A 15,769-nucleotide genomic window follows, 5' to 3' on the forward strand; every position below is an offset into this window, starting at 1 on the left:
GGTGCTCAGTAGTGTTCGACCCTGGATCCATGGAATTTTCCAGGCCAGAATACTGAAGTGGGTAGCTTTTCCCTTATCCAAGGGATATTCCCAACCCAGGGATCGAACCTAGGTCTACCCCGTTGCAGGCATATTCTTTACCAGCTGAGCCACCAGGGAAGCCCAAGAATAGTGGAGTAGATAACCTATCTCTTTTCCAGTGGATCTTCCTGACCCAGGAATCTAACCAAGGTCTCCTGCATTGCAGGTGGATTCCTTAACAACTGAGCTATACAAGTGATGTCAGTTTAGTTGCTCAGCCATGTCTAACTCAGCGATGAAAGTGATGTAAATGAGTTTTATTAAGAGATACAATTTGAGTAGTAATGGTTAAATATAAAACCAATTACTATAGAGTCAAGATTATGATAAATGAACCAACAGTGGACATACAACGTGACATGGTGGCTCACAGGAGGAAAATTCCACTTTCTGAAGAGAACAGGTGAGGTTTTTTTTTAAAGCAGGGAGCCTTTAGGGAAGTCATGACAGATGAGTTACATCTGAAAAGGAAGAAACATGTAGGTTGAACATTATGGGTAATGGGAACGAGAAAGAACTAGAAATGTAAACCGAGTAATAGTAACATTCCAGAAATGAAGAAAGAAGCAACACATGGGTATAAGCAGCTCATGAGATGCAGTTCTCAGGCAATATGCTGTGATTTAATTGACTTTGGAAGGTGGTCCACTGAGGTATGCTGGTAAACATCCAAGGCTGCCAAAAACAATTTCAAAAATTTTTTAAATGACTGTCATATGATATTAAGATATACATGCATTGAAAATTTAGTTAAATCTTTACTGAATGAACTAGCAGAAGAATGACGTTGGTTACCAATGAAGACTTATTCTTATGTCTGCAGTCTTTCGAGTGTTCCAAGCCAGATTTTCGAAGCCTATAGCTTTAGAAAATGAAACAGAATAGTAATAAGAATCAAACACAGTGTAACAAATGATCTTAAAATAATGTGCATTGATAATATTAGATGATCCAAATTTTATTTTATGAATGAATATTTCTCTGTGTGTATTTGCTGTTAGCCAAAGAGTGATTTCTGTGGGAAATCAGAGGTAACATATGACTTGTAGCTGGAAGTTTAGAACACAACCATCTGTCCGCTAATAACTCCTTTTGTTCACAGAACTAAAAAGCTATTCATCAAGACTGTTGCCATATAGCCATAAGGTTTTACCTGTAAAATTTTTATCTAGGTTTCAAGAACTTTTTCTTCATATATAACCTATACCAGCTTTCAGTTTTTATATTCAAATAGCAGGCTGTGTTTTCATAGAATTTGTTATAAGAAATATAATTCTAGTATTTCTGCTTCACTAATTTTCTACCACTATAAACATGCAATGTCCATATATTTATTTTATTTTGTGTTATTTAAATATTTTCATTATCTCCTTCTAGTAGTGAAGGTATATAATCTAGTCTTCAAGAATGGTTTTTTGAAGTAATACCAGCTCTTTTAAATATAGGGAGAATTCATCTGTAGAAGGAATAATAATCATAATACCAGGCTTTAGTATGAGGACTGCAAAATGTGTTAATTAAAAACATTAATTTCACATTTCTAATGCTTTAGTTTTGTTTCCCCTCCCAGGTTTGAATATATGCAAATATGAAAGAATTAAACTGATTTAAATGCTCATTACTACTATGCAGAACTGAAGAAATATAACCTCTAGGTAGTCTTACAGCATCACACTGTGCAGATACAATCCAGTAAAAGAATCATGCATTTCAAAGAGTAATTGGGTCTACACTGCATTTTCTCCAGGAGACAATTTTCCATGAGCATTAAAGCATTATCTCAGAAAAGGTATAGGTCTCCTGTGTAATCACCAGTGCGGGGGTGGGGGGGCGGGGAAGGAAGAGTAAAATAGTAAATGATTCAGAGACTTAATAGGCATGTATTTTCAGTGTCAGGGTTTTATGCAGCCCATTTTAGCAGCTACTGTCTCATAATGTATTAAAGGATGCTATTTTTTTTGATTCTCTTTAATTTTATTTTATTTTTAAACTTTACATAATTGTATTAGTTATGCCAAATATCAGAATGAATCCGCCACAGGTATACATGTGTTCCCCATCCTGAACCCTCCTCCCTCCTTCCTCCCCATACCATCCCTCTGGGTCATCCCAGTGCACTAGCCCCAAGCATCCAGTATCGTGCATCGAACCTGGACTGGCAACTCGTTTCATACATGATATTTTACATGTTTCAATGCCATTCTCCCACATCTTCCCACCCTCTCCCTCTCCCACAGAGTCCATAAGACTGTTCTATACATCAGTGTCTCTTTTGCTGTCTCGTACACAGGATTATTGTTACCATCTTTCTAAATTCCATATATATGCGTTAGTATACTGTATTGGTGTTTTGCTTTCTGGCTTACTTCACTCTGTATAAAGGATGCTATTTAACATGACTTATTTCTGAGAAGTGTGAGACTGACTGATACTTTAGAGAGATCTTTTTATAACCCAGAAACTAAGGCATAATTAACACAGAAACTGAGTTTAACAAATACGAAAAATTTTGATTGAATTGGATACTATCCCTTCTCCAGTGGATCTTCCCAACCCAGGTATTGAAGCAGGGTCTCCATATTGCAAGTGGATTCTTTACCAGCTAAGCTACCAGGGAAGCCCAGAAGGGATACACTGAGTATTTAAAATACCATTTACCTTAGCACAAGGAAAACTATGATCAATAAGGAAGCTTTGTAACTAAATGTCTCAGATAAACTTATTTACAATAATTCCGCGGGGAATATACTGAAAAAAATGTTGACAATACTGTGAACTACTGATGAATATGGTATATAATTTTTTGTTATTTTAGCCTCAAAAATGAACTTAAGTGACTCTGAACTAAAAGATTCTCCCTACCTTTCTCTATGATCTACATGATTAATGACTGAGGTTGGTGACCATTTTTCATCTAAGTAGACAGTGACAAAAAATGTGGTCCCCAGAAAATGTTTGAATTTCAGGAATACTTAGAGACAGAAATAGATTGGTTCTAAGAAAGCGACTAGTGGTTCACTTATTGCACAGCATAATACTTAGAAAGCATTTTAAGGCAGTTATCTCAGTATCAAAAGCAATTGTAAATTTTTAAAAACTGTAGTGGATATACCCAGTGGCTATATCAAAATGGGCATAGATTTATCAATTTTCAAATTTCATATAGCAATTTAATCACTATTGTTATGAATTCTATTATTCCAAATTCAGAATTTCCATTCTAATCTTTTGTTTTAAAATGCAATGCATTCTCAAATCTATTCTTAATTTTTCTCTGTTTAGGCATCTGGTCTCAAGCACAACTTATGCACATTCCTGCATAAGTTAAAAACATTAGTGACAGAAAATTATGGAAAATTTATTTTCTTCAATGGCAGAACACAAAGGTAGTAAAGGTAATTTCCCAATTTCTCTAATCTCCTGCACTACTCAGAATAAATAAAACTTAAAGATCCATCAAGACTGTTCGATTTTTACCCATGTGACAATTTTGCTCATTTCTTTCCAGAAACACACTGCTAATAGGATAGTCTAAAGTTTCCAGTGAAACACACTTTTTTCCTGTACTATATATTTCCCTCCATATCCCCAAAGTGTAACAGGAGTAGCATTGGATTTAGCTCTCAAATGCACATTCTAACACAGAACTATATTCCCAATAATAGTAAGCAATGTTTTGTATCTTCTAAAATGCAGTAAGCATAGCACCTGTAATAAGCTGCATACATGATCATAAATTTAGTAATATCCTGAAAAAATATCTTATAGACTAATAATTTAAAAAGAACAGTTGATAATATAAAACATGTTAGCACAGTGGACATGAACACTGAATTAGCCCCAAAATTCACTTAAATAAATACTACATTAACTAGAATGGAGATCATTATACAATTTACACATGAAATGCTATTTTAAATATCAAATGATTAGAAATTAAAAAATACATTAGAGTCTGATTCAGTTTCTTCAATTAAATTTTGTTTAGGATTTATCTCTACAGTAATGCATTGGAGAAGGAAATGGCAACCCACTCCAGTATTCTTGCCTGGAGAATCCCAGGGATGGGGGAGCCTGGTTGGCTGCCATCTATGGGGTTGCACAGAGTCGGACATGACTGAAGCAACTTAGCAGTAGCAGCTATAGTAATTTAATACTTTAATTAAATCTACAACTATTTTCATTTCTAACAGATATACTTCATTGTGTAATATATAACTAAATCACTAATGAATACTTTACATCTCAATCAATAGTAATGTGGTAATAATGTAAATACCATTTCTAAATGACTTAATTCTGTGATTGCACTTAAACTTTGGGGAGATAAAATTGAATAAAACCCAAATCCCTGCCTTTGTAGAGTTTTGTGTGAGAGTCAAAATACACAATATATTCTAAACGTTTGATTAGTTACAGCATTGGCATGGCTTGTTGTGTTCATCCCTGCTTGTTTCACAGTGACAGAATGGTAACATCTAGAAACTTGGGTTATATTATAAGCAGGAAGACACGGTAAGAGCACACAGAGCAGATGGAAACCATTAGTGCACCAACATTTAATTTCAAATGCATAGACTGCATATTTTTCAGATTGGATGTGTGTGAATAGTTCCTTTAATGCATGGCATTACATACCATGTCAGTGGTATTACTAATGCTAATACACTTAGTGATGATAGTAACTACTGTCTATTGACAATATGTGATCTTATTTTTCAAAGATTCAAATGTATTAACCAATTTATTGTTGCCTTATAACTATATAATTCAGGCACTTTTCTTAACTGCATTATACAAATGAGCAAACTGAAGCTTCAAGAAGTTGATAACTTACTCAAAGTTACACAACACATCAGACACTACAGGAGTCATACTGACAGTCCAGCCCCAGATTCTGAGGGCCAGAGGTCTTTGTTATACCATCTTACATGTGTACATATCAATATGTTATATATGCACAGATATGTATAAACTTTAACTTTCTTGTGTACTTACCATTATTAATCATGGTATATACATTCATTCCTTCCAGAAATGCACACAGTTTTTCTACATGCCATGCACTATTATAGATGCTGAGAATAAAATGATAAATAAGATTGCTAGCAAAAATCTTATTCTGCCAGTTGTTATAAAATGGTGAGAAAGACTTTCTGCAAGAGATCAACTCCCAAAATAGCAAAGGCAGTTGGAGGTGACTGCAGCCATGAAATTAAAAGACGCTTACTCCTTGGAAGGAAAGTTATGACCAACCTAGATAGCATATTCAAAAGTAGAGACATTACTTTGCCAACAAAGATTCGTCTAGTCAAGGCTATGGTTTTTTCCTGTGGTCATGTATGGATGTGAGAGTTGGACTGTGAAGAAGGCTGAACACCGAAGAACTGATGCTTTAGAACTGTGGTGTTGGAGAAGATTCTTGAGAGTCCCTTGAACTGCAAGGAGATCCAACCAGTCCATTCTGAAGGAGATCAGCCCTGGGATTTCTTTGGAAGGAATGATGCTAAAGCTGAAACTCCAGTCCTTTGGCCACCTCATGCGAAGAGTTGACTCACTGGAAAAGACTCTGATGCTGGGAGGGATTGGGGGCAGGAGGAGAAGGGGACGACAGAGGATGAGATGGCTGGATGGCATCACTGACTCGAGGGACATGAGTGGGTGAACTCCAGGAGTTGGTGATGGACAGGGAGGCCTGGTGTGCTGCGATTCATGGGGTCGCAAAGAGTCGGACATGACTGAGTGACTGAACTGAACTGAACTGATAGTGAGAAAGTCACTGAGTGAAAAACTACTAAGAGGAGATAGCAGGGGTAGGGGGTCTTCTACAAAATCAACTTAGAATTCTTGCTGAAAGTGCATTAGGGTGATCAGATAGTGAGATGGGGAGTAGCTAAACTGAGCAGAATTCTTACCACAACTGGAAGAGGCAGGGGAAAGCAAGTTCCAGGGATGAGGCTGAGTCAACAAGAGGGTATAGGAAAGCTTCAAATTTAGATTCATTAAAATCCCTTTTCTGGTATACATATTGTATTTCAAAATATTCTCTCCTATAGGATTATTTCAATGTTCTTCCAACAACCAAAATAAAAATTGGTAAAGATGCCTAAAGCCAACTCTCAATGTAATGAAGTTGTTCAGTAAGAAATAAAATGGAAGGAACATTGTTATTCAAACATCAGCTTTTGGAAATGAGAAGAATACCTTCCTATTTATTTTACGGGATCTCTGACTGTTGAACGTATTCAAAATGATATACTGAAAATTAAAATAAATTTAAAGATGATGTGAAAATATAACCATGGAATTGATTAAATGCAGAGGACAAGTGTGTATATACCAAGGTGTATACATATACAGAGTCAGTTCAGTTCAGTTCAGTCACTCAGTCATGTCTGACTCTTTGACGACCCCATGAATCGCAGCACACCAAGCCTCTCTGTCCATCACCAACTCCCAGAGTTCACTCATACTCATGTCCATTGAGTCAGTGATGCCATCCAGCCATCTCATCCTCTGTCATCCCCTTCTCCTCCTGCCCCCAATCCCTCCCAGCATCAGAGTCTTCTCCAATGAGTCAACTCTTTGCATGAGGTAGCCAAAGTACTGGAGTTTCAGCTTTAGCATCAGTCCTTCCAATGAACACCCAGGACTGATCTCCTTTAGGGTGGAATGGTTGGATCTCCTTGCAGTTCAAGGGACTCTCAAGAGACGTCTCCAACACCACAGTTCAAAAGCATCAATTCTTCGGGCACTCAGCTTTCTTCACAGTCCAACACTCACATCCATACATGACCACTGGAAAAACCATAGCCTTGACTAGACGAACCTTTGTTGGCAAAGTAATGTCACTGCTTTTGAATATGCTATCTAGGTTGGTCATAACTTTCCTTCCAAGGAGTAAGCATCTCTTAATTTCATGGCTGCAATCACCATCTGCTGTGATTTTGGAGCCCCAAAAAATAAAGTCAACCACTGTTTCCACTGTTTCCCTATCTATTTCCCATAAAGTGATGGGACCGGATGCCATGATCTTCGTTTTCTGAATGTTGAGCTTTAAGCCAACTTTTTCACTCTCCTCTTTCACTTTCATCAAGAGGCTCTTTTGTTCCTCTTCACTTTCTGCCATAAGGGTGGTGTCATCTGCATATCTGAGGTTATTGATATTTCTCCCGCAATCTTGATTCCAGCTTGTGCTTCTTCCAGCCCAGCATTTCTCATGATGTAGTCTGCATATAAGTTAAATAAGCAGGGTGACAATATACAGCCTTGATGTACTCCTTTTCCTATACATAGTTATTCAAATAATTTAAAATTTGATGTATACCTGAATTATTCCCTTGGTTTATTGAAGTACTCCATTGAAAATATTTGTTATAACCTATCAGGGTCAGATAGACTTTTTGGATTATTCGTTCAACATTTCTTCTGAGGATGCAGAGTATAATCAGTGCCTGCTGGTGTCATAACTAGGTAAACTGCTAAGATGTGGATTCCTAATTCCACCAGTAAAAGGTATGTGCTGGCTTAATGCCTTGGTCAGAAGTGGGCATGAGCATGCTAAAGTCATTGTCTGCCAGCAATCTTTACTGACCTGAGCCTCAGTCTCTAGCAGTGAGGGTCTTTAATTGGGATTTTAATGCCTCAATTTGATTTTTTTTTAATTAAAGTGTTCCCTTTTCAACTATGACATTTTTCCTATATGAAAATAAGCCTTTGGGAACATCATTCAGGCTAGCCTAAATTAGATTATATATTTCCAACAAATAATGGTATCACTTGTCTTTCTATATCTGCTTCACTTTGACATTTACATTTACCAACTTCACCTAAAGCTAGTTGAAAACTTTCTTTCCCTGTGCAAGACATAGACTAACCTTCTGTCTATGGAAATTAACATTTTACTGAAGTATTATTTTATTTAGATTTTTGGAGAAATGTTATCAGTATATTTTGCAAGATGAGAAATATGACACCTGTTATCCTCAAGTAATGTAATTCACAAAAGTAATTCATTAATTCCTTAGCTCTGGCATCCATAGAGCACTCAACTGGAATTCATGTTCCCCCTAGGCTAATAATTTTATGAAATTTATAAAGGTTCAAATCATTTAAAAATAAAGCCTATTATATAAGTAGGAGGAATAGATTTGTTTGCAGTCCTTCAGCATACAAGTAAATCTGGTTTGTGACATTTAAAAAGACCCAAGAGACTCTACAACCATTAACTTTTTTCTCAACAATTATTTCTATTAAATTAGAATATTCTAACTTATTATTTATGTCATAAGAATGCTGGAAAGTGTTTGAAAAGTCATAAATTATATGTCTGTAAACTGAATATGAATACAGAAATTATGGAGCAGTTTCTTATTGAAGATTACTTTCAGCATCTTAGAAGCTAAACTATTACTCTTGAGTTGAAATTGCATTTTTCATTCTCAGAGTCAGTGGCAAATGGATTCTCCTATTTTTTAAATAGAACTCTGTAATTTATTTCTTCATACATATTGAAACATTTGAAAGTTGATTAAAACAACCACAACCATGACTTTATCTTTTTGATGGAATAAAACAAATCATCAAATATCGGAAGCCATATTTTGAATTCTTAGTACTTGAGCTATTTACACAACAATTAAACTTTAAGGAATTATGTTATTCTTAATTATATCTTCTAAAAATATACTTTGGTCCCCAAATTTTAAGTTTAGGATATTAAAACCCTGGTTATATCTCTGAAATATGATACCTGAGTAAGCACACATAATCATAGAAATGTACTTGTGTTATCTATGTCAACAAAACATGTTGTACACTAAGTATTATTTCTCTGGCTTTTGGCATTTCTTATCTCTCATATACATGAATGGTAAATTATTTTGTTAAGAAGATGGCATCAACATCTTTACATTCACAATTTTCAGTTTTATTCAATACTGAATTAAGATCAGAAGGTTAAATCCTATCTAACAACTGTTTTCTCAATAAAACGATCTCATTCATCTGCTGATGCATGCTTTGTTCAACACCAACATTGTATCTGATGCTCTGGTATAGTTAGTATTATGGCATGCCAAGCAGTTTTTAATAAGATGAAATTGATTTTATGTGGCATAAATTTTCAGAAATAAAGAGAAACATAGCACAACAATGTGTTAATAGCTACTTCTGACTCAAGAGACGTGACAATTTAAAATATATGTTCATCTATCATCAATGCACTCAAATACATTTAGCAAATATTGACAGACTGTAAAGAGAAATAAGTATTAGGGTTTTCCCTGGTGGCTCAAATGGTAGAGTATCTACCTACAATGCAGGAGACCTGGGTTCGATCCCTGGGTTGGGAAGATCCCCTGGAGGAGGGCATGGCAACCCATTCCAGTATTCTTGCCTGGAGAATCCCGTAGACAGAGGAGTCTGGTGGGCTATAGTCCATGGGGTTGCAGAGTTGGACACGACTGAACTACTAACACAGAAATACATATAGCGCACACTAGGGGATAATACGGAGAAGGCAATGGCACCCCACTCCAGTACTCTTGCCTGGAAAATCCCACGGACAGAGGAGCCTGGTAGGCTGCAGTCCATGGGGTCGCTGGAAGTCGGACACGACTGAGCGACTTCACTTTCACTTTTCACTTTCATGCATTGGAGAAGGAAATGGCAACCCACTCCAGTGTTCTTGCCTGGAAAATCCCAGGGATGGGGGAGCCTGGTGAGCTGCAGTCTATGGGGTCGCACAGAGTCGGACACAACTGAAGCGACTTAGCAGCAGCAGCAGCAGCAGCAGCAGGGTATAATACTAATAATAATAGGAGACTACAATATCTCATTTTTAATAATGGATAGAACAACCAGGTAGAAGTGTCAGGAAGTAAAGAAAGGACTTGAACAATATTATACCAATTGGACCTAATGGGCATGTACAGGTTACTCCATCCACAACAGAATACACATTCTTAAATGCATAATAAGATTTTGCAAGACACTGCCTGATTAGAACACAAAAATGTCTTACCAAATTTAAGAAAACTGATTACACAAAGTACTTTCTCCAACCACAATGGAATGAAATGGTACCAATAACAAAAGGAAAACAAAATACATTATTGTAAAGTAATTAACCTCCAATTAAAATAAATAAATTTATATTTTTAAAAAATGTATGGAAATTAAACACCATTGGGTCAAATAAGAAATCAAAAAGCAATTAGAAAATATCTTGAGATAATGAAAATGAACAGCATACCAAAATATATGGCAAGTAATAAAAGCAGTAATAAGGGAAATTTATAGTGGTAAATGTTTGCATTTAGAAAACAGAAAGTATCTCAAATCAACAACCAAAATGTACATCTCAAAAAACAAAACAACAAAACACACACACACACACACACACACCTAAATCTGAATTTAGCAGAGGAAGGAAATAATACAGATTTAAGTAGATATAATTAAAATAGAGAATAGAAAAACAAGGAAAAATATCAGTAAAACTAAGAGTTGATTCTTTTGAGATAAAAACCAGAATTAATCAGCCTTTAGCTGGCTAAGTAATAAAAATCAAGACAACTGAAATCAGAAATTAAAGATGAGGCATTACAACGGATGCCTTAGAAATAAAATTACAAAATGACTATGAACAATTATATGTCATCTAATTGGATAACACAGAAAAAAATGGATGGTAATCCACTTCAATATTCCTGCCTGGAAAAATCCCATGGATAAAAGATGACTGGTGGGCTACAGGGCATGTGGTCACAAAGAGTCAGACATGAACAAGTGACTAACACCCCACTCCACCAAGATTGAATGATGAAGAAAAAGAAAGTCTCCACAGAATTATAAGTAGGGAAACTGAATAAGTAATCAAAAGCTTCCCTGGTGGCTCAGATAAAGAATCTGCCTGCAATGCAGGAAACCCAGGTTCAATCCCTGAGTTGAGAAGATCCCCTTGAAAAGGGAATGGTTACCCACCGCAGTACTCCTGCCTGGAGAATTCCATGGACAGAGAAACCTGGTGGGTTACAGTCCATAAGGGTCACAAAGAGTCAGACAGGAGTGAGCAACTAACACTTTCACCAAGGTTGAATGATGAAGAAAAAGAAAACCTAGATAGAATTACAAGTAGGGAGATTGAATTAGTAAAGTGAAAACTTCCCAACAAAGGAAAGCCCAGAGCAAAATAGATAACATCAGTGAAGAATTCTGTAAAACATACAGAAATAGCCCTAACCCTTCTCAAACTCTTCCAAAAAGCTGAAAATGAGGGAACATTTTTCACTCTTTTTTATGAGTTCAGTATTAGCCTGATACCATAACCAGACAAAGATGCCACAAGAAAAGATTACAGACCAATAGCTTAATAAGCATTGATGCAAATGCTTATATGGATATGCAAAAATCTCCCATAAAAACACAAGCAAGCCAAATTCTATAGCACATTAGAAGGATTATACACCATAACCAAGAAGGATTTATTCTTGAGATGCAAGATAATTCAACATGTAAAAATCAATACATGTAATATACCACACGAACAGAACAAAAGACAAGATAGTAAGAGCATTTAAATTGATGCAGAAAATGTATTAGAGTTCAGCACTTTCAGAATAAAAACACACAACAAAATATGATTGAAGAAAATGACCTCAACATAATGAATATTTCCAATATGAATATATCACAGCTAACACAAAACTAAAAGGTTTTTGTCTAAGATCAGAAACAAGACAAGGATGATCACTCTTGCCAGTTCTATTCCATCTACTATGAGAATTCCCAACGAGAGACATTAGGCAGTACCAAGAAATAAAATGTATCCAAACTGGAAAAGAATTAAACTTTTTCTGTTCAGAGATGACATAATCTATGAAGAAAACCCTTAAAAAATGCATTGGCATTTGGCGGAGATTTCTTTGATTCTGCCGATAACTTTGCATAGAATAGTCATTTTAACTTTTTTTTTTTTTTTTTTTTTTAGCAACAGAAAAATCCATTCTAAAATTCTTTAGGAATCTTTGAAAACTAAGTAGCCAAAATAGTCTTGAGAAAGAACAAAGTTGAAGGCCTCACACTTCCTAATTCTAAAACATATTACAGAGTTACAGTAATCAAAAGGCTATATTATTTGCTTAAAACAGATATGCATGTGTATGTGTGTGTACATATTATACACACATAGACCAATGTGACAAAATAAATAAATAAACTTTATTTTGTTTATAAAGAAATAAACCCATGTATACATGTTAATGTGATCTCATGTTAATTGTTTTTACCACAATTAAAAAAAAATCAAAACTGTCCTCCAGATGGTAGGAAAGATTGGTAAAGTACAAATTAAAAATGTATTTAACTCCTCAAAATTATTTTTAAAGCATACATTTACCACAAGCATTCATAGTTCCAGATACATATAAAACCATATGTTTTAAATATGAAACACAACTAACTCTTGAAGCAGATCTGCTAATAGAAACATTTTATTTTAATTAATAACCAGATGCCTTGAATTAAATATCATGCAATGCCCATATGTTTTGCATCAAATATAACTATTTTGATATATTTCTGAATCAAAATTTCTTTTAAAAATTCTAGAAGAGATTTTACATAGGAATTATCATAATTATCTCTATCTCAGTAAATAGAAATATATGCCATATCCTCACATTAATGTTCCCATTTTTAAAACTGAATAAGAATATATGTTAACCAACATCTGGATGAATCACTCTATACTATATTTCAAGTTCTGGTATTTCCCATTTTACTTGTAGATTTTCCCTATACTCTTCTCTTCAGTACTGCTGTCTTCTCATGTGGCTATTTTACCTTCATCTTTCATTCTTTCAGGATTTCACCCATGAGCAATTAAAAGCTCATCCTTAAAATGGATAATGACTCCCATAAATACAAGCACACACAATTACATACAGTTGGTGCATCTCTCTTGAGTTGTTAACTCAAATAATGATATCTATAAGACTTGAGAAGCACTTCAAAAACTCTCATATTTAATTCTTTAGGGAATAGAGTCCATCATGTCCTTCTTTTTAAAAAAAAAAAAATGTAGACTATAAACAAACACCTGAACTACACTTTAGTAGCCTCAAAATAAAGCTGTAAATAATCATTTAATTGTTCCATTTAAATCTGTTATATAAAATGGACTCCTATCAAATATAATCATTAAATGTCTTCATCTTTCAACTGATTATTCTAAATATATGAAGGAGAGCAAAATTTGCCAACCCAAAATGTTTCTATGGCATAGAGAATATTTTGAGCTTGTTATTTTCAAGAAACAGTAGACACAGGAAAACTCTGAAAAGAGAGTATAAGTTATTCTGTGTAAGGAACAACTACATTTATAAAGAAAATCTCTATTTGTAGACATCCCTTATGAATATAGAAGCATCTCCCTCTCTGTACTCAATCCTAAAAGCAGTCAAGCCTGAATATTCATTGAAAGAACTGTTACTGAAGTTCTAATACTCTGGCCACCTGATGTGAAAAACCAACTCTTTGGAAAAGACCCTGATGCGGGTAGAAAATGAAGGCAGAAGGAGAATGGGGTGATGGGATGAGATGGTTAGATTGCATTATCAACTCAATGGATATGAATTTGAGCAAACTCCAGGAGATAGTGAAGGACAGAGAAGCTTGGCATGCTACAGTCCATGGGGTCACAAAAAGTCGGACATAACTTAGGGACTGAACAACAGTAATCTTTTCTGAACCAGAAAGAGAAGAATCACTAAAACTCTAGACACTCTAATCAATGGAGAAGGCATGTACTTAAATCAGCATGATAAGCATACACTGTTTACTGTGCTACTCATTTACTCATATAACTGGCTCTCACCAACTCAAAACTGAGGTATAATGGACATAAAAAGATCTTCATGACCCAGATAATCATAATGGTATGATCACTCACCTAGAGCCAGACATCCTGGAATGCAAAGTAAAGTGGGCCTTAAGAAGCATCACTATGAACAAAGATAGTGGAGGTGCTGGAATTCCAGTTGAGCTATTTCAAATCTTAAAAGATGCTGCTGCACTCAATATGCCAGCAAATTTGGAAAACTCAACACTGGCCACAGGACTGGAAAGGGTCAGTTTTCCTTCCTATCCCAAAGAAAGGCAATGCCAAAGAATGCTCAAACTACCACACAATTGCACTCATCTCACATGGTAGTAAAGTAATGCTCAAAATTCTTCAAGCCAGGCTTCAACAGTACAGTTTGTGAACTTTCATAGGTTCAAGATGGATTTAGAAAAAGCAGAACTAGAGATCAAATTGCCAAGATCTGTTGGATCATTGATAAAGCAGAATAATTCCAGAAAAACATCTACTTCTGCTTTATTGACTATGCCAAAGCCTTTGACTGTGTGGATCACAAAAATCTGTGGAAAATTCGTAAAGAGATGGGAATACCAGACCACCTGACGTGCCTCTTGAGAAATCTGTATGCAGGTCAGGAAGCAACAGTTAGAACTGGACATGGAACAACAGACTGGTTCCAAATCGGGAAAGGAGTATGTCAAGGCTGTATATTGTCACACTGCTTATTTAACTTATATGCAGAGTACATCAGGAGAAATGCTGGGATGAATGAAGCACAAGCTGGAATCAAGATTGCCGGGAGAAATATCAATAACCTCAGATATGCAGATGACACCACCCTTATGGTAGAAAGGGAAGAGGAACTAAACAGCCTCTTGATGAAAGTGAAAGAGGAGAGTGAAAAAGTTGACTTAGAACTCAACATTCAGAAAACTAACATCATGACATCTGGTCCCATCACTTCATGGCAAATACATGGGGAAACAGTGGATGACTTTATTTGGGGGGGGGTCCAAAATCACTGCAGATGGTGACTGCAGCCATGAAATTAAAAGATAATTGTTCCTTGGAAGAAAAGTTATGACCAACCTAGACAGCATATTAAAAAGCAGAGACGTTACTTTGTAAACAAAGGTCCATCTAGTCAAATCTATGATTTTTCCAGTGGTCATGTGTGGATGTGAGAGTTGTACTACAAAGAAAGCTGAGTGCAAAAGAATTGATGCTTTTGAACTGTGGTGTTGAAGAAGACTCTTGAGAGTCCCTTGAACTGCAAGGAGATCCAACCAATCCATCCTGAAGGAAGTCAGTCCTGAATATTCTTTGGAAGAACTGATGCTGAAGCTGAAACTCCAATACTTTATCCACCTGATGCAAAGAACTGACTCATTTGAAAAGACCCTGATGCTGGGAACAATTGAAGGTGGGAGGAGAAAGGGATGACAGAGGATGAGATGGTTAGATGGCATCACCGACTCAATGCACATGAGTTTGAGTAAACTGCGGGAGTTGGTGATGGACAGAGAGGCCTGGCATTCTGCAATCCATGGGGTCACAAAGAGTCAGACATGACTGAGTGACTGAACTGAACTCAACTGACATACAACATTTTATTAGTTTCAGGTGTACAATATAACTCAGTACTTGTATATATTGTAAAATTATCACCACAAGAAATCTAGTTAACCTCTATCACCATAGATAGTTACAGAATTTTGGTCTTTTTCAACATCTTTCTCTTGTCTTTAATTTGAGGTGGTAGTTAGGGGATGGCTTGGACCTTTTCAGGAAGTTATTCACTTTTTCTGTGTATCCACCATGTAT

The 15,769-nt window shown here is 35.8% G+C and overlaps 1 long non-coding RNA gene across 2 annotated transcripts in view; it reads right to left on the minus strand.

Moving 5' to 3' along the window:
• Nucleotides 1-317: 317 nt before the first annotated feature.
• LOC123334565 overlaps nucleotides 318-15,769 on the minus strand; it is a 64,886-nt gene continuing 49,434 nt past the window's right edge. Inside the window, exons 1-3 of one of the 2 annotated variants that reach the window (XR_006552589.2) lie at nucleotides 5,080-5,276; nucleotides 877-943; nucleotides 318-756 (exon numbers count right to left, since the gene is read on the minus strand). This is a non-coding gene — a long non-coding RNA (uncharacterized LOC123334565). Of the gene's footprint in view, nucleotides 757-876; nucleotides 944-5,079; nucleotides 5,277-15,769 lie in introns of those variants that run through there. The other variant, XR_006641282.1, reaches the window with a different exon arrangement.

This window comes from Bubalus bubalis, chromosome 7 (assembly GCF_019923935.1).
Source record: "Bubalus bubalis isolate 160015118507 breed Murrah chromosome 7, NDDB_SH_1, whole genome shotgun sequence".
Taxonomy (NCBI): Eukaryota; Metazoa; Chordata; class Mammalia; order Artiodactyla; family Bovidae; genus Bubalus; species Bubalus bubalis.